Source organism: Octodon degus, unplaced genomic scaffold (assembly GCF_000260255.1).
Source record: "Octodon degus isolate 3935 unplaced genomic scaffold, OctDeg1.0 scaffold00014, whole genome shotgun sequence".
In the NCBI taxonomy this organism is placed as follows: Eukaryota; Metazoa; Chordata; class Mammalia; order Rodentia; family Octodontidae; genus Octodon; species Octodon degus.
This window is the reverse complement of record NW_004524590.1, coordinates 8245196-8267933: the sequence shown is the minus strand read 5'-3', so window position 1 is coordinate 8267933 and position 22738 is coordinate 8245196.

Genomic DNA, 22738 nt, shown 5'->3' with positions numbered 1-22738 from the left:
TGTTTGTAAGTAGGATCACAAGTCTGCATCTTGTACAGCAATTAACCACTAAGAAGAATATATGCAGTGTATTATTTGTTGAAACTGTACTTTTGATTTGATTTGAAACTGTCTCATTGCTATCTGTTTATCAATAAAACTTAGAAAAAAAAATAAAAAAGAAAAAGAAAAAGAAAAAAAAGGAAACAAATGCTGGAAAGGAAGTGGGGAAAGGAGCCCTTTTCCACTGTTGGTGGGAGTGCAGACTGGTATAACCACTGTGGAAATTGGCATGGAGATTCCTCAAAAAACTAGGATTAGATGTCCTATCCCACTCAGCTATTCTCCTTCCAGGTATTTTTCTAGAAGAGTTATGAAACAGTGATATATATGCCCATGTTTATAGCAACACAATTTGTCATCACTAAATCTTGGAAACAACCTAAATGCCCATCAGTCAAGGAATAGATATAATAAAGATGTGGTATTTTTACACAATGGAGTAGTACTCAGTTATAAAGAAAGATAAACTCAAGGCTTTTATAGATTCAAATAGAGACTATACTCATAAGAGAAATAAATCAGACCCACATGGGTAAACATTGTATTTTCTCCCTAGTGTAAGAAACTGAAAGAGCGAACTCTGAAAGGCACAACAGATAATGTGAAATGGAAAGAAACTGCTCAGTAGGAAAGTACAGGGCTGGCAAGATAGCTCTGTGGAGTAAGAGACTTGCTTAGGCAAGTGCAGGATCTCTGGTTTGATTCCCGGCACCAAATGCCATGCTGGCCCTGTCCCCATGTGTGCTGAGCTGGTCACCAAGACTGAGTGTGGTGGTGCACACCTGTAATGCCCGAGCTGGGGAGGCTGAAAACAGGAGGACCACTATGAGTCTGAGCTGCTTAGTGAGACCCTATACCAAATACATGAAAGAAAGAAAGAAAGGAAGAAAGAAAAGAAAAGAAAGTACAATTGGGATGGGGGAAAGGATAAAAGAAAGAAAAAAGGAAGGAAAAACATACATATGCGCAAGATAGGATAATCGTACCCTTAATTGCTGTGTGTTTATTGAAAGGAACAGTTAAAGCTTAATTGTTTCATCCATTTTGCAAGCCTGTATCTGGTAATCTGAACAACTGCTTTGAAGACAACAATATGCAATATAGCAATTGCTGTAAATTTCCTACCATCTTGTTTTGAAATTCTGTATTGTTTTTAATATTTTTTATTCTCTGTAAAATAAAAAAAGGAAATAAAAGACCCAGTTTTAAAAATAAAATAGTGTCAAAATATTTGCACTCTGTAGCGCTCTGCTCCTCAGGTAGCATCCTTCTCTTTAATTGGAGAGAAGCACAATGTTGTCCTTGGCATTTTATCACTGTTATAAAAGTCTTTCATGCCTTGTATTACTTCCCATTGTTAATAGTATGAAGATTTTAATGCATTCTTCTCTAATTTTATCTTTTTAAAACAGCATCATGTTTGTGACATTCATCCATGATTACAGATAAGAGTCCCAGCTAATTCCACGAAATGGCTCCTTTGTGTTACAGTGGCTGAGTAGACCTTCGTGCGTTCAGCCACTGTCGCCTAGATGTGCGCAGGAGCTGTTCCCAGTGTTTGCCACCAGGGGCAGCACTGCCGTGCGTTGCCTTAGCATGCTGCTCTTATTGAATTGTAGAAGCTTTACATACCCAGATGGGAATACTTTCAGAGTTATATGCATCCCATATTTTGCCTTTCCATTTTTAATAGGTTATTTTTGCACTTCTCTGATGATTTATTTTAATAAAGACAAGTTTTAAAATTAGTACGAAGATGAGTATATTAATTGCTTTCTTTAAGTTTGCCCTTGTCATTTCTTATTGAGAAATTATTTTCTAAGTGAAGTCATAAAATATTCTCCACACTTTCCTGCAAACTCCTTTCTAGTTTTGAGTTTTTAGACTTAAATCTTTGATGTACCTGTGATTGTTACCTACAGACAAATTAGGATAGCTGGTTTTATTCTACCTTCGATATGGATAGGCAAATGGCCAGCCCAGCTGAAGCGCTGAGTAAAAATGAACCAGGCAAGAAAATAGCAGGCCAGAGGTCATTTGCTTTGTGACCACCAGTGGTTTAGAGGTGAAGGATCTTTATGACTTTGAGAAAGCCATCCCTTCCAGAATTTAACTCTCATCAGAGAAAGAAGATGCAAAGCTGGGGCTGTTGTAGGTTCCCATCAGTCTCTTCTGGTGAGTGATTGGTACAAGCAGACACAGAAGCCTTCAGCTGAGGGGTCACCGCTGGGCAGCAGGCAGGGTGCAGGCCCTCACATGGATGTGACAGAGAACCTGGAGCAGTGAGTGTCTTATAATATTTGTCACTTCAAATTTTCTTCACTCTCTAACCTGCACTTTGGAACTGTTTACTTATTGATATTATTTAAGGTTTACCTTTTTGCTTGGTATTTTTAGACCTTTTGTCTTGTACAATGGCATTTGAAAGCTTGCATGTTTGTACTTCTCAACAGGGCCACTTTGAAGAGAAGAGAGACATGTATTCCTCTGCCCTCCAAAAGAAAACTAAAGATAAATTTGGCTGTCATAGCTGCCAATCATCACAGGCTCTGGGGGGGGGGAGCAGGGACTAGGTAGCAGCTGAGTGTGGATTAATTTCTTTTATTTATTTATTCATTTATTTGGTACAAGGCTTAGCTACGCAGCTCAGGCTCGGAGTGATCCTCCTGGCTCAGCCTCCCCAGTGCTGGGAATACAGGCTTGTGCCACCACGCCCAGTTTTGGTGGCTGGCATGCTGCTCCTGAGGTTCTGAGGCCAGCATGGCATGCAGTACCAGGGATCACACCCAAGTCCTGTGCTTGCCAGGCAGGAGCATAGACTGCTTAGCTATCTCAGCCAGTAGTGTACCTTGTAGACTCATACCTTTTTCTTTAGTTGTTTCCTCTACTTGGTGATCTCTCTCTTTCTCTCTCTCTCTCTCTCTCTCTCTCTCTCTATATATATATATATATATATATATATATGTATATGTTCACAAAATAAACACATCTTCACCCTTTAAAATCAGCTGAAATAGGGCTGGCGAGATGACTCAGTAGAATAAGCACTTCCCTGGCAAGCGCAAGGGCCTGAGTTCAGTTCCCAGTTTCAGAAAAAAAAAAAGAAAGAAAGAAAAAAGAAAACAAGCTGAAATGTCAAATGTTCCAACATTCGTTTTACATCCATTCTAAGCTAAGAATGAAGCATGCCATAAAAAGAGTGTCTTACTTACTTTTTTTGTGGGTGGGTCAAAATTCCCAACACTCCAAGTTAAAAAAAAAAAGTTGCGCTGTACCTTTCAGTTCACAGAGGTTCCGTTTCAGGGCAGAGCAGCTCCAAAACAGGGTGCCCTGGCAGAGGGGCATCCCAGAGCAGGCAGGCAGAAAGCAACAAGCAACACCAGCCCTCTTTCTGTCCCTTGTATTTTATCTAATTTACTCTCCCCCAGAATTAAGGGTGTGACACACACCCTTAATCCTAACATCAAACAGTGAATCAATCCCAGCACCACATCCTTGATTCTAGCACCATACAGTCTAGATCCAGCCACCCCAGGGATGTTCCATTTATGACCACATGAGTTTTGGGGGGACACTACAAAAACAGCAACTTTCTTGTTCCTAAAAACTATCCAGGTAATTTCCCAAGGTACAGACACAGAAGCCTACAGTGACCTTGAGCTCTGGGCATAACCAAGAGCCTCTGACCAGAAGACCAAGCTGAGGAAGGGAAAGAGGGCCTCACAAAACTAGATTACAGGGGCTGGGGAGATGGCTCAGTAGGATAAGCGCTTGACCGGCAAACGCAAGGATCTGAGTTCAATCCCCGGTTCCGCAAAAAAACAAACAAACAAACAAAAAAAAAAAAAACCAAAAAACTAGATGACAATTTAGGGATGCTGTCAACATTTGCAGGAAAGGTAGGGATTTTCCAGACGCTTCTCTTGAGCCTCGCACAGATGATTCTCCAAGGGTGCCTGGTTCCAATCAGTTGTTCTCTATGACTTCTTTTCAGGGTTAGTTAAAACTCTTTGTTACCAACTCGATTGTGGTGACACATCTGAACTGGCTGCCTCTCTCCTTGTTATCAGTTTTTAATAATTCTCTTTGTTTTTGCAAAACCCTAAGACTTCAGTATTGGTTTCTATGCATGTAGGGTAGAAAGTCCTTGCTGTTACCAAGAGATGCTCTCGGACACTAGGGGCAGTGCACCAGAGTGCTGTATTCTTGGTTGTCATTCTTTTCTTGGACCCTTAGACATGGATGTCTCCTTTTCATCTATATGCCTTCTTTGCTTTGTTTATTTTGTACATTCGACATATGCTAACACACATACACATACAATATGATTTTTATTTCTACCTACTTACCTGTTCAACTGGACTTTCATAAAAATATTAACTGAGAACCATAAAAGAAGCTGCAATGTAAACTCTGAGGTCAGAGTAGATTGATCAAATCTACTGGATCACTTTTAAATTGTTAATCCTGGGGCCAGGGAGATGGCTCAGTAGAATAAGCGCTTGCCTGGCAAGTGCAAGGGACCTGAGTTCAATCCCTGGTTCCGCAAAAAAAAAAAAAAAAAAGTGTTAATCCTTGCATTTTAATTTATCCTTTGAAGAAATAAGAATTAAAACTAGGGTTAGGTTGGGATTAGCTAGAACAGTCTGTTTCACTCAAAATATTCCACAATAGAACATAGACTTAGGGTTACTTTCTGTTTTTCCCTAAAATGTCTTCTCATAATTTGTTTTTGTTTTAAAAGGGTACTGTTAATGGAGACCCCTTCAATCAGCAAAGGTTTATAGTGGATGTGTTCCTTGCTCTGGGGTCATCAGCTGGTTCTCTGTGTGGTGAAGAATGGCTGGATGTTGGGCACCTGACTCCAGGGGTCAGAAGCACCAGAGCCATAGAGAGGTCAGGAGAGATGCAGCGCCTCTAACGTCTTGAATCAGAAATGTGCCCTCTTGGAAGGTTCTCCGGGAGGTTCAAATGCCCGCTCAAGTTAGACAGGAACTGAGACAGAACAGGTGCTGAACCTTGATTTGAATAATTCTAAGAAATTTATTCTAATGTCTATGCTACTGACAGGCATGGATGGGAAAGTGTGGATCTGTTGATGTGATGAGGATGGGCTGTAACAGCTCTGATTGATTCTGCTTCCTGTGGCCTCTTATTTCATACATGTGCCAGCCTAGCACGTCTGCAATCTGTGTAGCAGCCACTGTCCCTGGAGAAACCAACCTGAATCCTCTTTCTGATCTGGAAACAACACAATAATTTCATTTCTTTGTCCTTGGTTCTTTCTTGTGCTTGTGTTAACTGAATGGAAAGGCTCTTGTTTCCCCAGAGATACAAGGAGCTGAAACAATTCTTTCCCTTTTCTATTTTGTTAAAAAGAAACTCTCCCAAACAAGACTTTAATGTAATATATATCGATATAAAATGTCCCAGTGTCCCATACAAAACATATTATTGCCCTTTGAAGGAGCAACCTTCACTGACATTTCCAGTCAAGTATATTGACCTGATGGACTATCTTTTTTTTCTTAAGCATCTGTACGTTTGATATTTGAAGGTGTTCTCAGGTCAATTTGATGCCTATACTCCAAAAATAATCATTTATGGCCGACTCGCAAGTTTCCTAGGCAGCAGATGAATGCAGGCTTGCAGCACCACCAGGGCGGGGCCTTTTGTCCTATCTAGTGTGATAATTGGACAAACTTCACTTCTGGGAGTTGGATAGCTGCAGAGGAAGCTACTTTCAGGAGGGAAAGTGGCTTTTACATTTTCTATCCTTTTTTATATATTGGTCAAGCAAACATTTCAAATACTCTTATAATACAATGTGGAATGAAAAGATAAGAGAGAGTAAAAGAATTTGTAGCTTCTACAAGTCAATAATTTATAAGACAGACAAGTACTGTTCAGTGAATTGTAAACAAAATATAGTACAATTGGTGGAATCTAAATAGAATGACATGAGACCAATGTACATACATAGATAGAAAGCATAATCTTTGTTGTGGGGAGCTCAAAGGAGAATATATCTGAGTGAGTTTGGAGTCACAGAGCTGGCAATCAACCTTTGGGAGAGACTCCACATGCACCAGGGTGGGCAGAAGGATCTGCCAAGGAGAGAAGAGCATCCACATAGGCTGCAGGTATAAAAACTTTTAGTCAGGAAACTAAAGCCAGGCCGACTAGATAGCTCAGAGGGCTAAGCACCTGCTTAGGCAAGTGCAGGAAATGCAGTTCAATCCCTGGCACTACACACCACACCAGCCACCAAAGGCTGAGCCATCCATCAAGTCTGGGCATAGTGGCACCCGCTTGTAATCCCAGTGCTGGGGAGGCTGAAAGCCGGAGGATCACAAGTCCCAGCTATGTAGTGAGAGCCTGCAACAATCTAATACATTAGATAAATAAGTAAATAAAATGATTTCACCATGCTTACAACCCATGACAGAGGCTTCTGAGTATAAGAAATTCAACTGTGTCAAGAAGTGAGCAACACATTTTACCTTATGGTCCATTACTGCAGGTAAACACTCCAGTACAACTGCCACAAATAACAAAACTTCACGAAAAACAACCTCTGATACATACAACATGTTTTGATAATTTCTCATTCATTCATTCATTCATTCATTCATTCATATATTCAGCAGACACTTATTGTTCAGCTGACAAATGATAGGTTCTGGTTATGACAAGAGTAAAGGTGAAGAATGAGTTTAAATTTTTGTTATACTTCCTCAAGGGGCTGCTAAGAGAAGAGTGATATCTATTGTCATATATATGAGGCAACACAGAGCTATGATGCATTTACTGTACTCTACATACTGGATGTGTCAAAATGAGAGAGGGAGGGAAAGAAGGAGAGGAGAGAGAGACAGAGAGAGAAAGAGAGAGAGAGAGAGAGAGAGAGAGAGAGAGAGAGAGAGAGTTAGACAGAGAGAATGAACTTAGGAGAGGGGATTCAATGTAGCACCTGAAATTTCCTCTTAATTTTTGCTCTTTGGGATGGAACTACCCTGTCTAGTCCTGCTCTGGAAGATCTTCCTGCAAAGTGTGGTCAATGGGTCAATGCCATCATTGCTTTTTGATTTCTGTGTACTTCATGTGTAGGTGCTTTTTTACATTGCAAAATTATTACCCTTAGTAGGGAATCCAGTTGCCAGAAGCTATCGAGAGTGGTGGATGTACAGCTTGTCCTTTATCTCCAATTGAACCCTCATCAGTCAAATACAGTTAGTATTCTTGGCTTTTGACTCTTTTGTGTTCAAAAACTGCAGAACTTTCTGTAGGCCTACTTCTCCCTGTTTTAAGTGTTTGATCATCAATTCTCATTCTTTTCCCCAATACTTTTCAAACAAATTTTATTTTTCAAACTCATAAATGTTCTTTAAGTGAAATTGTATTAAGATTTATAGCAAAAAGAATTTTGTTATAAATTTTGTTACAATTTTTCTACTGCATCTGTCCTTACCCAAACCATCCCTAATTTTTGATCCTATGATTTTTTTCAATACTGTTTGGTTATTATTTTAATATTTTCTCCATTTTTCTAAAATACAAAATTAAATTGTACTTATTGCTTTTTGTTTTAATGTTAGTTAAGAACTGTTGGGGGCTGGGGAGATGGCTCAGTGGAATAAGTGCTTCCCTGGCAAGTGCAAGGGCCTGAGTTCAATCCCCAGTTCTGAAAAAACAAACAAACAAACAAACAAACAAACAAACAAAAAACTGTTGTGTTTTTATTAAGGTAGATATAGATCTTGTTTTGGTTCCTGCTGAGAAGAGGAAGTTTAGATTTTCTTTCTCAGCTGTTGTGCCTGTGCTTCAGCAAAAGGGGATGAAGAGGAGGAGAAGGAGAAGAGGAAGAAGAAGGAAGAGGAGGAGGAGAAAGAGGAGGAAGAGAAAGAAAAGCAGGAGGAAGAGGAAGAGGAAGAAGAGGAGAGGAAAAAGGAGGAGGAGGAGAAGTAGAGGAAGAGGAAGGAGAAGAAGAGGAGGGGAAAGAGGAGGAAGAGGAGGAGAAGGAAGAAGAGGAAGAAGAAGAAGAAGAAAAGAAGATGACGAAGAAGGAAAAATGAAGAGGAGGAAAGGGGAGGGGAGAGAGGAAGAAGAATAGGAGAAGGAAGAAGCAAAAAGAGGAGGAGAAATGGAACGAGGAGGAATGAGCAGCAGGCAGAGCAGGTGCATAGGCTGCTGGGAGCTCTGGCCTCCCGTCAGCGTGAGACAACTGGAGAAGTGAACCATGGCAGTTGCAGGGTGCACCTTACATTTTGAAAAACTACTTTGAAAATTGTGGAGGATGGACTGTAGGAGATGAGAAAGGTCGGAGAGACCAGTGAAGATTTATTTTTCTTTTTAATACATCTAGCTATGCAGCTCAGGCTGGCCTTGAGTTCTTTGTGTAGCCCAGGCTGGTCTCAAGCCCTCAATGACCCTCCTTCCTCAGACTGCCAAATTCTGGGATTACGGACATGTACCGTGCCTGGCATCAGTGAGAAAATTGTTACAGTAGTCCTTGGGAGATGTGAGGATGGCTTTGATTAGTGTGAGCTGGCTGTGGAGCTGAAGAGAAGTGACCAAATGTGAAACGTGAGGGACTGAGTGTCAAGGATTTGGGGAGAAAGGGAAGATGCAAGGATGCTTCCTTTGCCTCCTTGAGAGACTGATTGGATAGTGGGACCCTTTGTGAAGTGAGAAAGGCTGGATGTTTGTGTCCGATTGAGCAGGGAAGGAAGTTCTGATCAAGAACCCTAGTTTCCTGGAGTCACTTTTAGAGGACTAAGGATCTATCCAAGAGGAAATGTCCCGTAGCCATCTGAATAGACTGGCAAGAAGCTCAGGGAAAATGCCTGAGTCTAGGTGTGGAGAGATGAGTGTCATTGTCATGTGGGTGGCATTGAAAGTCACAGAAGCAGCTGACATCACAGGGGCAGAAAATGCAGATAGAGAGCAATGAAGAACTGATTTCTCAGCTCACTGTGCTCCAACGGATCTAGCCAAAGGAGAGACAATGGGATTTACTATTGAGAGCTGGTGCGGGCCTGGGGAGATAGCTCAGTAGAATAAGTGCTTGCCTGGTAAGTGCAGGGTCCTGAGTTCAATCCCCGGTACCACAATTAAAAAAAAAAGAGAGAAAAGAAAAGAAAAAAAAAAGCTGGTGGGTAATGTGCTAAGGAAGACGAAGTGGTTGTGATGTGCTTAATCATGGTAGAGCTGTGCATATTAAGAAGGAGTTTGGTCTGGGCATGTGTGGGTCCCACAGGTATAAGGTGGCAGGAAGTTGAACTCAGAAGGGCCTTGATGTGCCCTTCTTTAATCTCAGAAAACTTCAATTACTGTCTGTCTGCAGGTACAAATCTCCTTCCCTCAACTCACCCCCTATTCTCCTAGCTCATATCTAGCTATACACCTGCTCTCCCAAGAAGATTCAGAAAGTGATGCAGAGAAGAAAGTGCAAAGAAATGAAGGCAGAGCAGGCATGTGCGTTAAGTGGTGTGCGTGGGAGGAGGGCTGAAGGCGCCGTAGGAGCTGGAGCTCTGAAAGCTGTGCTAATCTCATTGTCTCTCCCAAGCATAATGGATATTATTCAGAGCTTTTCAAGTAAGAGTGCTGTGGTGGTGCAGTGTCAATAGACAGTACAGGAATACTAGAATGGAGGTGGATAAGTACTGCCAAAGTGAAATAAGGGCTGGGGAGATAGCTCAGTGGTCAAAGTGCTCGCCTGGCGAGCATAAGGGCCTATGTTTGATCCCTGGTGCCACACGCCACACCAAGCCCGAAGATCTGGTCACACCACGCCAGTCACTGGAACCGAGCATGGCGGTGTATGCTTGTAATCCCTGTGCTGGGGAGGCTGAGACAAGAGGGTCACTAAGAGTCTGAGCTGGGTAGTGAGACCCTGTACCACATAAATAAAGACTTTTTTTAAAAAAATAAGGGGCTGGGGAGATGGCTCAATGGAATAAGTGCTTCCCTGGCAAGTGCAAGGCCTGAGTTCAATCGCTGGTTCCACCAAAAAATAAAATAAAATAAAAAATTAAAAAAGGGAAATAAATTAGGTCGCAACCTTTTCATAAGTCTGGGTCCATGAGGGAATTATGTCCCAGAAGCCCTTCACAGAGAAAAGAAGTAAGTTTAACAGCATCAACTGGAGTGTTCTAGCTCTGGAAATGGGCACATGCTTTGCGTTGATAGCGTCTCATGTGAATGTATTCTATTGACTAACTGATCTTTGGAGAAATTGAGCTCCTTCACCATTAGGTGTGACACAATAAATTAATCAGATCCCTTCAAAGGTTTCCAATTTCTTAGAATTCTAGCGCTGAACTGCCCATGCAATAACGGCATCCAACCTCTGAACACCTCGGATAGTTCAGGATTGTATCCACATTTTTCAACGATGTGTTTTTTGACATAGTATGCAAAGAAAAATAGCCACATTCATTTCTGTCCATACTCCAGCATCCTTCTGGAGGCAGAGGGGTTTACAAAATGATTTCCCTGTTCGTCAAGAGAAATGGATTGCCTTAAACTTGACTTCATTAGCAATCTATCATTTACCAATAGGAACCTTAAAATGCAATATTTTAAAAGTGGAAAACTACAATGGATCACTTTTCCATTCCTTTCATTTCTTATCACATCTTTCCTGATTTTGATATTGCTTTCAGGAAACATTTCCTTTTCCCTATAATGAGGTATGTTGCCTAGAACACATTTCCTATTGCGCTGACATTGCCTGTTAATGGAACTCGACTTGAAGTACCCATCTTTGGCTTGGAACAAAATGAGATTCTTTTGCTGAGCTGTTGCATTAACAATATCTGTCATGCTGGTTCCAGCTCTTCAAAACCCTAAGTGATACACTTAATGGATCTGCTCCCACATCTGACCTATCTCTTCCTATTTCTGATGAATCCTAAATATTCCCTTCCTGGGTCTGACTTGTATGCTCTTTTTAAACTAATCTCTCCCCTTTCATTTTTAATGCCTCACTTAGATAAAATTTGTCACTATTTGTGCATAAAGATATGGTTCTTGATTTAGGACATACAAATACTTAAAAATAACTTTTGCAATAGTCAGATACTCTCAACCTTTAAGGAGGCCTTTTCAATCTTTAAAAAAAAATCTTATGTATGTATGTATGTATGTACGTATTTGTTTCAGGGTCTCATTCCACAGTTTGGACTGGTAATGATCCCCTTGTCTCAGCCTCCCTAATGCTGGGATTATGGATCTGTGTCACCACTCCTGGCTTTGCTGGCTGGCATGGCATGTGTACCCGGGATTGAATTCAGGTGCTAGTGCTTGCCAGGCAGGTGCTTAGACCACCAAACTATATCCCCAGCCTGCCTTTTCAGTCTTGCACAAAGGTCTAACTACCATTTGTCTTCAGGCTGTGAAGGTTCAACCTGAAGGAATGTTTGGTGGCTTTGGGAATGTTGGGAAGACCTTTTACATTTTTGGAGAAGCATCACACTTGTGCTCTTGCTCTTTCTGTCCTGTGCTTTTCTAAAGGCTCATGACTTACTGCTGCCAAGTTTGCCTCACACTTTCTTGCCACTGGTCTCCCAAGTAGGCTTGCAGCTGTGTCTTTCCTCCAAATATCTATTTTAACCCAGAGATCACATTCATTTTTCTCATCCATTCTCTGTTCCATTTCACCACAGCCTATAGATTGTGTTTTCATCCACTTGGCCATTGTTCTTGCTTCTGCCGTGCGAGATTACCAGGCATGATTGCTTCTTTTCTTCACCGCATCTGAAGCCCAGACCTGGGCCCTCACTGTGCGGGTGTCGTGGGCTGCACACTACAATCTTGTGCCTGGATGAGACAAGATGGATGTCCTTAAGCAGCATCCTGGAGGGAAGAAGGGTGTCTCGAGCCAGGGCTCCTTAGGAAGACTGCCTGAAGCTCTTTTGCTCATGTAAAAGGACTAATATCAACAAGTTTTGAAAGTTATATTCAGTGATGTCCATAAGGAACTTATATTAAGTTCTCCATTAAGTACTTACTAGGAGCCTTGAGTTATTCAGGTCCATTACGCACATTAATCTCCAAAACAGTCACAGCAGGGAAAACATTATCCCTGCTTTGTTGATGAGAAGATCAGAGCTTAAAATTTATAACTCTCCCAATATCACATAGCTAATATTTAAATTGCAAAGATGTTTTTTAAATCTTTTATTCTGAAGATTTTCAAACACCAACTTGGGGCCTCTCACCCATCTTCATCGTTTATCAATATCAGATTTTTCTTCTTTCCTCCAACACCCCCTCATTCGTGTTGTTTCTTTATGTGGAGAAGTATTTTAAACAAATCTAAGATGTCATATTGCTTTATCTATGTGCATGTCAGTATGCATCTGCTGTAGATATGAACTCAAAACTTAAATGCAATAACATCATAATGAACAAAATGAAAGATATTCTTAATGATGGTATAACATCTAATACTTAACTCATGGTCATTATTTCCTAATTTTGTTGTTGTTGTTGTCTTTTGAGACAGTCTTCTTCTATAGCCCAGCCTGGCCTCAAACTCATGGATCCATCTGCTGCAGCCTCCTGAGTGCTGAGATAATTTTTTTGAGTATACTTTTTAACAATTAAGATCTAAAAAAGGCCCAGACACTGTATTTAGGTAACAAAACTCATTTACCTTTAATAATATCCCCTTGCCCCTTTTCTCCCATACCAACTACTTATTGAAGATATTTGGTTGTTTCCTCTACTGGTTTTTCTACATTCTGGACCAGGTAGATAATAGCTACTTGACCTGTTTCTTTAGCCCCAGACTCCCTATAACTGGCAGGCTAATCTGGTGACATCATTAGATTCAGGTTATATACTATATTTGGATACAATTCTTTTCCTAAGTGGTACAGTCTCATTCCTAGGTATCACATCTGTAAACACAGAGTGGCTACCTCTTTCTTCACAGGTGATGACAGTCAGTAAGTGGGAGGTGGTGTTGTTAGTCAGAGCCAAACTTGGTAAGCGTCTCCCTAGACCTCTCCCTGATACTTCTTACACCATCGATAGCGCTGTGTGGTTGCTTGTTTCCCCTGTTCTATTTGCTTTTTCATTTCACCCACACACCAACTGTGGGGTTCTACAATTCTGTCATTCCTGGCACACATTTATTAGAGCAGTCTCTCCCTACCAATGGCAGATGCGCTCCAAGACCCCACTGATACCAGAACCAGAGATAGTACTAAAGCCTAGGTGCTCTCTCAGTCAGTGACTAATAGACATCCCATCATGCTAGGCAGAGTGCTGTACAAGATAACACTGATAACTTACTTCTAGAGTTTTCCATTTATTATTTTGGGCCATGGCTGGTCACAGGTAACTGAAACTATGGAAAATAAAACTATGGATATGGAGAGATTACTGTAGTCAGCATTTGTTTATAATAAGAATTTTTCCTTCATGAATTATTTGATAACTCTGAGCTATGGTTCATATTCAAAGCATGGGTTACCTGCTTAATTCTGACTTTTGCTTGCCTAGTTTTGAAATAACGTGTAGGTATGCTATTCAGCAGGAATGCAGGAAACTGATTTTAGACTTTTTAATGTCTACATAGCTACAGTGTTTAAAACACCAAAAAAAATTTAAAAACTCTTAGTTTAAAAATAAATAAATAAAATTTTTTAGTTCTCTTTTGGGAATCAAGTAGTTAAAGTGTCATGTTCCCGAAAGCTCCCTTATACTGTTGTTTCAGGAAAAAATATAAGGGTCACTAGCAAACACCCAGTTCCACTTCATAGCAGTTACTGCCCTTTGATTAACCATCATGACCACGCGGGTGCTCAGCACTTAGGTGGCTGATGGTGGGGTGTAATTAAAGGGCTGCTGCTGGAGCCAGGCCTGCTCATCCCTGCAGCCCCTCCCTGAAGCCCCTTGTTCCTTCCTGGGTGCAGGGGCCGCAGGACACAGAACATCCTTGTAGAAGACCCTTCTGGCTCACTTTCCAAGCAAGCCACCCTTTCTGAAGGAGAAGGGAATTATGTGAGTAAATACAGTATCTCCGCTTTAGTCCCAAGGGAGTTGCCTCTGTCAGCATCAGCAGAAAGTCGTTGATTGGAAGTGACTCGGTGCTTCTCGGGAGCTTGGCTGGGCACAGCAGCTGGAAACAAACATGTAGCTGTGTGCCCATGTGAGTACCTGAAAATATTTTTTCTTTTCCCGTGCTTTCAAAATGAAAATGACTAGAAAGAAGAGAAATCCTAGAGGCACGATGCCATTGCAGAGGGTTCAGTTTGCTGGTCCTGTTATACTGGCTGTTCTTTGAGTCTGGGGACATGGGGCCCAGTTGTCGTCAGCCTCTTTCACCTTCTGAAAGTTTGTCCCCACCAACCCTCCTCGCCCTTATATTTACCAATATTCTTACTGATCCTGTCTGGGAATGCCATGGATTGAATGAGAGATAGTTATAACTGTAATATCTTATCATGCCAACACATATCAACCTTATCAAGAAAGTGAAAAGGAAGAGAAGACCTCTGTACATGGATGTTCGGAAGAGGAAGAGAGGCGTGTGTCAGAACCTATGGCATGCAAGCATAGAGACACAGGAAGAGGCGTGGGTACAGAGATGTTCACGGTCTCCACAGGGGGGAGTAAGACAGTGCACCTCAGGTGCGGCTTCTGTTTATTTCTTGGTGCTCACAAGGGAACAGCTCTTTTCAGACGGTCCAGCATCTGAGCATCTGAGAAAGCCAGCAGCTGCGGGGTTGCAGGGGGCAGGGCCATGGGAACACCGGGTACTCATCCCTGTGCTCAGATTTAAATGGGCTCCAGGCCAGAGGTTCAGTCCAGGCTGGCTCTGCAGGAGAAGCACAGTGGAGGAAGGGTGAAGCAGGGAAAGCCACTCCTCTGGAAACCAAACACAGGAGGAAGAGCAGAAAGAGAGGGGCCAGGAGACAGGCAGTCTTTGAGGCCATATCCCTCACAACTGACGTCTCACTAGGCTGCACCTCTCAGCAGTTCATGCAGCTAGGAGCTCATCGGAGAGTTAGCCCATTGATGAAGTTAGCATCTTCCTCACCCTACAACCCTGCCATGTGTCCTTTAATTCAGTCAAATTCACTATGGAGATGAACTAACACACATGCCCTCTTTGTAAGGCATAGATGAAGTCTGAAACAACCTGGCTAATGCACACTCTCTGGCATGGCTGCATGGTTTGATTCAGCAGCATCTTAGTTCCTGTCAGATGAGAGCATCTTCCCACTGGGGGTGAGAGGCAGCACGTAGAATCAGCATTGTCCAGGCCAGGTGCACAGAGGACTTGCAGGCATTTGCCTTGGTGAACTCCAGCTCTTGCTGTCCTTTGAAATTCAGCTTGTTCGCCACAAATTTTGGTCCATATTAATAAACTTCTTTGTTGGAGAAAGATTTACTTTGTTGGCTAATGCTCCATGCAATGTCATTGCTTAGTCCATGTTATATATGTGGAGCACAGTATGTAGTGAATGCTTGAATGAATGGTGACTGAGGCAGTGACAAACTACAACAGGGAATGGGGAATGATCCCATAAATGCACTCAGGATGGATGAATTAAATCCACTATTGCTTGTCTATTTATAGCACTGCTGATTTAGTAGCAGTAATCCTCACACCCAGACTCCAACAGGAACTCTGGCTCCATCTCCAGAGATTGGGTCTTGTGGGGCTGACCTCGTTGGTAGCTGTCAGCTCATTTGGATCCCTGTTCTTGGTTCCTTGATCAGAGCTCCGTTCTGTTTCCAGCTCTTTTCTCTGAGTTTTTCTCTCTCTACCTCGGAGCACAGGGAAGCCTTCTGCACATAACCCTTCACAGAACACAATAAGCTGAGCTGCAGGGGCCCTGTCAATAAAAGGCATGGAAAGTCTGAGCATTTTTTATTTGTTCTATCTAGCAAAGCCTTTTGGAAACATTAATCAGAAACTGCTGTCATTCCTGTCTGAGCCACTATGGGGCAGGCGATAGAAGAAGATGAGACGAACCCTGCTCCAAAGAATTTAGAGCACATGGAGGAAATAGGCAGGAATGCGAGACTGAACCCCAAGCACTGCGCGGCAGTGCACAAACGCACGCGTGCTAACCTGGGGCCGGACGAGCTGGGGCCTCGGCTTCACCGTATTCTCACTGGAGAGCTGCTGGAATTGCTGGCACACAGCTCCCGTCAGCCCTGCTCACCACCAGTATGCCCAGGGCAGAAGCCAGAGAGCTAGATAAGTTAGTATTATTCTCCAGACCTGACGCACTTCACTTTAGGCTGATCGGACAAGTAGGCAGGAAGCTTGGGGTTCCCGTGCAACCCTTTTTCATTTTCTGCTATTCACATCTTGCGCTGATATCACACCTTTGTGAAAACTGATCAACTAACGCGGTGACATTGCTAATAATGCAACTACATGATTTGCGTTGAGGCCCCTTCTTGACCTCATACATTCTATACATTTTGACACAGGCATAGTATCAATCCTCAGCAGTATAGTGTCATGGAGAATCGAGTCACTGTCCTGAGAGCTCTGTCATGTTTTCGGTCTGTTTGTCTTTCCCCCATATAGCCTTCAATCCTTTACAACTAATCCTGGTATTTTTAGTTTTATCTTTTATCTAGAATGCCATATAGTTGATCCCATATGGTGCTACCGCATTCTTGTTTCACTCAGCAATGTGCACTTGTTTCCTCTACATCTTTTTTTGTGATCTGACGCATTTCCTTTTATCTTTGAATAACATACATATTAAATATAGTTCAGTGCTTACGGATTCATACATTGAAGTATATCTCGCTTGTTTCCAGTTTGGGGTAATTGTGTGCAGATTCTTGCACGTATCCATGTTTTCAACTAATTTGGGTAGACAGAAGTGCAACTTTTAGACTGGAAGGTAAAACTATGCTTAACTTGTAAGAAATTATCAGCTGGGTCTGGTGGCATAGCCAGTAATCCGAGGGCCCCAGCAAGCTTAGGAAGGAAGATGGCACATTCATGCCCAGCCCGGGCAATTTAGTGACAACCTAGCTCAAAATTAAAACTAAAAAACTTTGTTAAAAGACTTGGGACACATTTGACTCCATGTGAAGGTCCTGAATTCAATCCCAGCCACCATAAGCAAACACACAAACAAATAATCAATCAAGCAAACAATACAACTAACAACAACAGAAAGAAATAGGCAAACTGATCTTCAAAGGGACTGTAGTATCACGCATTTGTACTAACAACAAATGAGAGCTTCCATTGTTCTGCATCCCTCTCAGGGGTTGGTGTTGTCAGTGCTTTGGGTTTTAGCCATTCTGGTAAGTGTATAATGGTATCACATTTGTGTTTTAATTTGCAAATATATTTGAGATTAAATATGATTTTTTATGCTTATCAGTATCATATTCTTTGATGTGTCTACCAACCCTTTCAGCCATTAAAACATTTTTGAGTTTTAAGAATTTTTATATTTTTGGTATAAACTTTTTAGCATGTGTTACTTCTCAATTTTTTCTCGAACTTTATATTTTGTCTTTTTATTCCTTTAAATGTCTCTAAAAGATTTCTTATGTGTTAGAGAAACTCTAGGCTAAACTTCTGGGTGCTGTTGGGTTCAGAATTGAGGGTTGAAATTGTCAAAGCAGATTTCCTGGAGTTGGCACCAGCAGCCACTTAGAATGGCCTTGACACTGCATAAAGCCTCTAGAGTGCTGGGAAGAGAAAATAAAACAGAAATAAAGCAAAAATGCTAAATCAGGGATGGTTCTTCCAATGGTCCTTAAAGCTGGAGAAAATATCAGAGAGGGGAATAGCTTGAGATTCCACTGATGAGGTAAATCTAAGAAAAAGTTACTGCGTAAATATCATCAGGAGAAAGAAGGAAACTACTGTAGGACACGATAAAGAAATTGCTCTTCAGCAGAGAGAAGGAATTTGGAGGTAGCAGAGCAAAGGAGTCAATCAGCATAATAGAAATGAGGAACCGTGATAGGAGCTTACAGCAACACCTGGCAAGCGATACGTTTATGTCTCTTATGTAAGCATGAGTTTGTATGCATATTGTATATATAAAGACATTTATACATATTTGGATAGCATGTTTTAAAATGTCCAATGGCTGTGAATATAAAATTATTCTTACCCTTTGTTATCTTTTTACAATTTGCCTTGGGCTTTTATTGTGTTCCCCTGCTCCCTGAGCACTGAGGGTCATGGCCCTGGGACTCTGAGGTAACACAGAGACTACAGAACTGCCACTAACATCGAGAGACCACGTCTGCATTGTCTCAAGTGAAGCTAAGGGAGAAATCCTCCTGGGAACTTTGTATCCATTGCAATTGCACCTTCTAATCTGGCCTCGCTTCCCACACATATCCGGCCCTTTCTAATTTCTTCACAAGCCACAATTCATGACACCGAGGGCATTTTTCAAGAGTATTTGAAGGTTATTTCTAACCAGTCCTCGACAGCCCCATCTAGCACCTTTTCCTTCTTTCCTGAAGGTTCTTGACAAGGTGAAGTAGTAGACCCAGCTGAAGAAACCAGGGACAGTTTCCATTTTCCAGATGGATCTTTGCACTTTGAATGCCTTTGTGCTACTTAAGTCTACATGTGTCTATCCCAGTACCCTCATCTGACAGTGATAAGTGTGCTGAAGTACTACAATAGCACAGAAATCATGGAGGGGAGGGGAAGGGCATCATCCCTAATTATAATACATAAAGCTACATGATCTCGAAAAATGGGGTCCAGACTACGCTGACACCTTGAGCTGGAAAAGGCAGGAAGAAGAGGAAAGCCTAAAATAGGGCATGGCTTTCACTGAGGCTCATGGAAGGGGAGATCACAGATCCCAGGGGCAGAATGGGACTCTGCCCGAGGGCCAAGGCATCTCACAGGGCCTGCTCCAACTCGCGGTGAATATTTTCCTGTCGTAGGCCCTTTGCTTTCAAACTTCCAGGACCTGCAGGAGAAGCAAGGGCACGCCTCCTGTTCTCTAAGGAGGGGTGTGCCACAGCGGGCACATTCAATGCAATGCAAAGAGCTAGGTTTAAGAGCAAATGAGTGTTGTGCTGGAGAAATAACATGCCTGCTGCTTGCAATTTTTCCCCCTTAACACCAACTGAACATTTTCCATTTCTCTCAGCTTCTCTGAATTCCAAGCTGGGCGTCCGTTTTAAAAGCCACAATTAATCACCTGATGGAAAGAGTAGGGGGTGGGAGCTGGGAGGGACCAAGCCAAGGTGGTGGGAGAATCTTGGCGACAGGGTCTGCAGAGAAATGTGCAATTGTAGCTGCATGAGAGGTTCACCAGATGGGAACAGCAGGAAAACAGGGAGTGGTTCTGCAGAGCCCCACGCGCCTTCCTTGGGTGCACGGCCACGCCACGCAACTGGGGGTGCCGGTATCACAAAAGCCGCACTGGCAGGACTGACAGTTTTCAAAGAAGGAGATGTTTATCTGGCTCTGGGAGGAAAAATAAGTGCCTAGAAGAAGGTGAGCACACAGGTCAAGCCCGGTGCGCTCTTCCTGTCACTGTGCACCTCATCAGCGGGGAGGGCAAGGGTCTGGGACTGCTCTGTCAGTCTCATCTGGGCCATCAGGACTGCGTTCACTGCTCCTTCTGTTCTGTTCCTCTGCCTTTTCTTCTGATGTGTCCATGGAAGGGCAAGCATTTGGTGCCTATTTAGGGAGAGAAAAAGGCCTTGTTCATTCTAAGCTCATTCTAACCTACTAACACAACTGTGTCTCAGGAAAAAGACTGAAAGCAGCTCTTTCTTTGCACACGATGGGAAATGTGTTAGTTTTCTGTCAAAGTGACAACATACTTGTGATAACATAAGGAGAAAGGGTTTATTTTGCCCACAGTTTCAGTGATTTTGGTCCATGGGCAGTTGACTGTGCTGCTTTGAACCTGTGGTGAGGCACAGCAGGAGAGTATGGAAGTGAGGTAGAGGAAACTGCTCACCTGCTGGCCTTGGATGCAAGGAGGAAGAGGAAGGGGCTGCAGTCCCACTCTCTGGATCAGGCACTGTCTTGGCAAGCCAAAGACCTCTTACTAGGTGCCACTTCTTAGGGGTTCTACAACCTTCCAATGGTGTCAAGGGTGGGTAGCTAGGACTCAACCATGACTTTCTGAAGGACCTTCATTAGCTAAACTATAACAATCAAGGGGGATCTGTAAGTTGTGTTGCTTGATATAAATTGACTAAAATGTCAGTTTGTCATTGTCCACTTAATCACTGAATAATATTTTATTAGGCATCTATGATAGGCAAGTCATTTTGGGATACATAGGTAGGGACGGCATAGTTGATGAGTTCTAGGATCTCTAGTCCAGGAGAAGAGACAAGAAGTAACTACTGACCTTCCCAGGAGAAACCATATTGAAACTTTTGCTATTGAATTGTAGTTTATCACTACCTTTGTAGCCTGCAATAAATTAAAATGAAATAATTAATGTCATTCAGGTGCATTATAATGCCTAGTCCCTAATTAGCCAAACAATTAATAAGTTAACAAATACTTGCTGAACTTCTTCTAAGTATCAGAAATTCTCAGGTAGCTTATATTTATATAAAATAATGATAAATGAAGGAAAGGAAGAAATAGGTAAAGAGGCAGCAGTTAGGGAGGGAGCAACAGTACTTTCTATGGGATGACCACAAAGGTCTCTTTAAGAAGGCGACAACTGAACATGACAGAGTGAGCCATACAGGCCTCTGGGGAAATAATAAGTGAATGAGGCTTAGTTAGGAATGAACTGGATGGACTCCAGCATTGTACAGGAATCCAGGAACTCGTACAAGCAGTTAGGAAGAGTAGCGCTCTATTTGGATGCATGATTGTGTAAATCCTAGTAAGGATTTGGGATTATGTGGAATGACAAAAACTCCTGAAGCAGTTGACTGCATACTAAATATTATTTAATGACACAATATAATAAACTAGTGCTATTGATGTCTATAGACTCTGTGGCCATCGTGTACAATGAAGGAAGTGAGCAGAACCAAAGAAGGATGCCAGACCTGGCAAGGAACTCAACAAATGGATGCTGTGGTGAGTTTTGAGAAAAAGAGGATGTGGTTTGGTTTTAAATTACCAAATCACATCCCCGCCCTGTTGGGGTTGGCCTGGTGCATGATCAGGGCTGGGCAGGGTGGAAAGAGTTTTGGCGGCAGGCGTTGGTAGCCTGGACTGCAGTGGAGATGGGGAGAAGGGCAGATTCCAGATCTCTGCTAGAGGTAGAACCAAAGGGATTGGTGACGGCTTGTGACATGTATGGGAAATAAAGAGAACAGGATGATGCAGCACTCTGGTCCTGGGTGGCTGGTGGCTCCAAGCAGGCATTCGCTGAGATGGGAAGGTGAGGGAGGGAGTGTGGGAACGAAGGAGGACTTGGGCTGGGTTTGTGTTTTAGAGAAGGAAACATGGGAATAAGGAGAGCGCAGCTGAGTGCAGGAATCTTTGTTTTGGGCTGGGGTGGGGGACAGGAGGATCTGCGAGTACTGAGTGTGTGGGTGTCATGAGCCCTAGGTTGGGCTGATCCACAGGAAGTAAGTGTAGATAAAGGACAAGAGTGGGGGTGGAGTTCTGCCCCACTGTGAAGGCTCAGTGTTGGAAAGATGAGGTAGCTGAGAGAACTGAGAGGAAGGAAGGAGCATGACAGCGTAGCTGGGAGCAAGTGAGCCCTGAAACACCCAGTGGAGGAAGCCTTTGCCGCAACTGGCATTCAGCCTTGACAAGCTGAGGGGCTGGCCCCAGGGGAAGACTTTGTCTCTTTTTTCATTTTTTGTTACTCTTAAAAGTTGAATTTTATGCTTCCACATATTAACAAAAAAGTGTTGGCTTTCTTCTGTTTCTTTTTCTAGGACTCAATATTTTCAAATATATATATATATATATATATATATGGCATGTTGTCTTTGCATTGCTATAATGAAATATGTTAGACAGATTAATTTATAAATAGTGGGGCTTTGTGTTCTAATAGATGTAGGAGCTGGGAAGTCCAAGATCAAAGCACCAGAGATTTGGAGTCTGGTGAAAAGCTGCTATCTGCTTCATAAAAGGTGGTGCTGCTCTGGCCTTGTGTGGGGGAGGAGCATGCGGATCCCTTTGCCTCTTTTGCAAGGGCACAGCTGCCTTTCACAAGGGCTCCACATTTATGGCTTAATCTTCCCCAAAAGCCTCCCTTCTTAATATTATCACTTGATGATTAAGTTTCAACATAAATTTGGGAGGGACACAAATATTCAGACCATAATCTATGTGATTGTTAAGCACAAATACAGAAGAGAAGAGAAGGCAAGGGAGGGGAGAAGAGGGAAAGGGAGGGGAGGAAAGGGAAGGGGAGAGGAGAAGAGGGGAGATGAGAAGAGAGGAGGGGAGGAGAGGGGAGGAGAGAGGAGAGGAGGAAAGAAGAGTTTGAACTTCAAGGCTGTGAGCTAAGGCGTCTTACGAGTTGCAGTATTTGTATTTCATATTTTGTACCTCAGCTAAAAGATAATTTCCCATACGTCATGGGCTTTCGGTTTTGATGACATGTAATTGGAACTGCAAAAGTTAAACTCATGAATGCCAGAAGCACACAACAGAGAATTGCAAGGGTCGTAAAAGGAGAGCGTGTACAATTTAGGCACAAAAAATTGGAAGAGTCAATTCTGCTTTCTATGTGGCCTGTTTATTCATAACTTTCTTTTTTCAAATTGT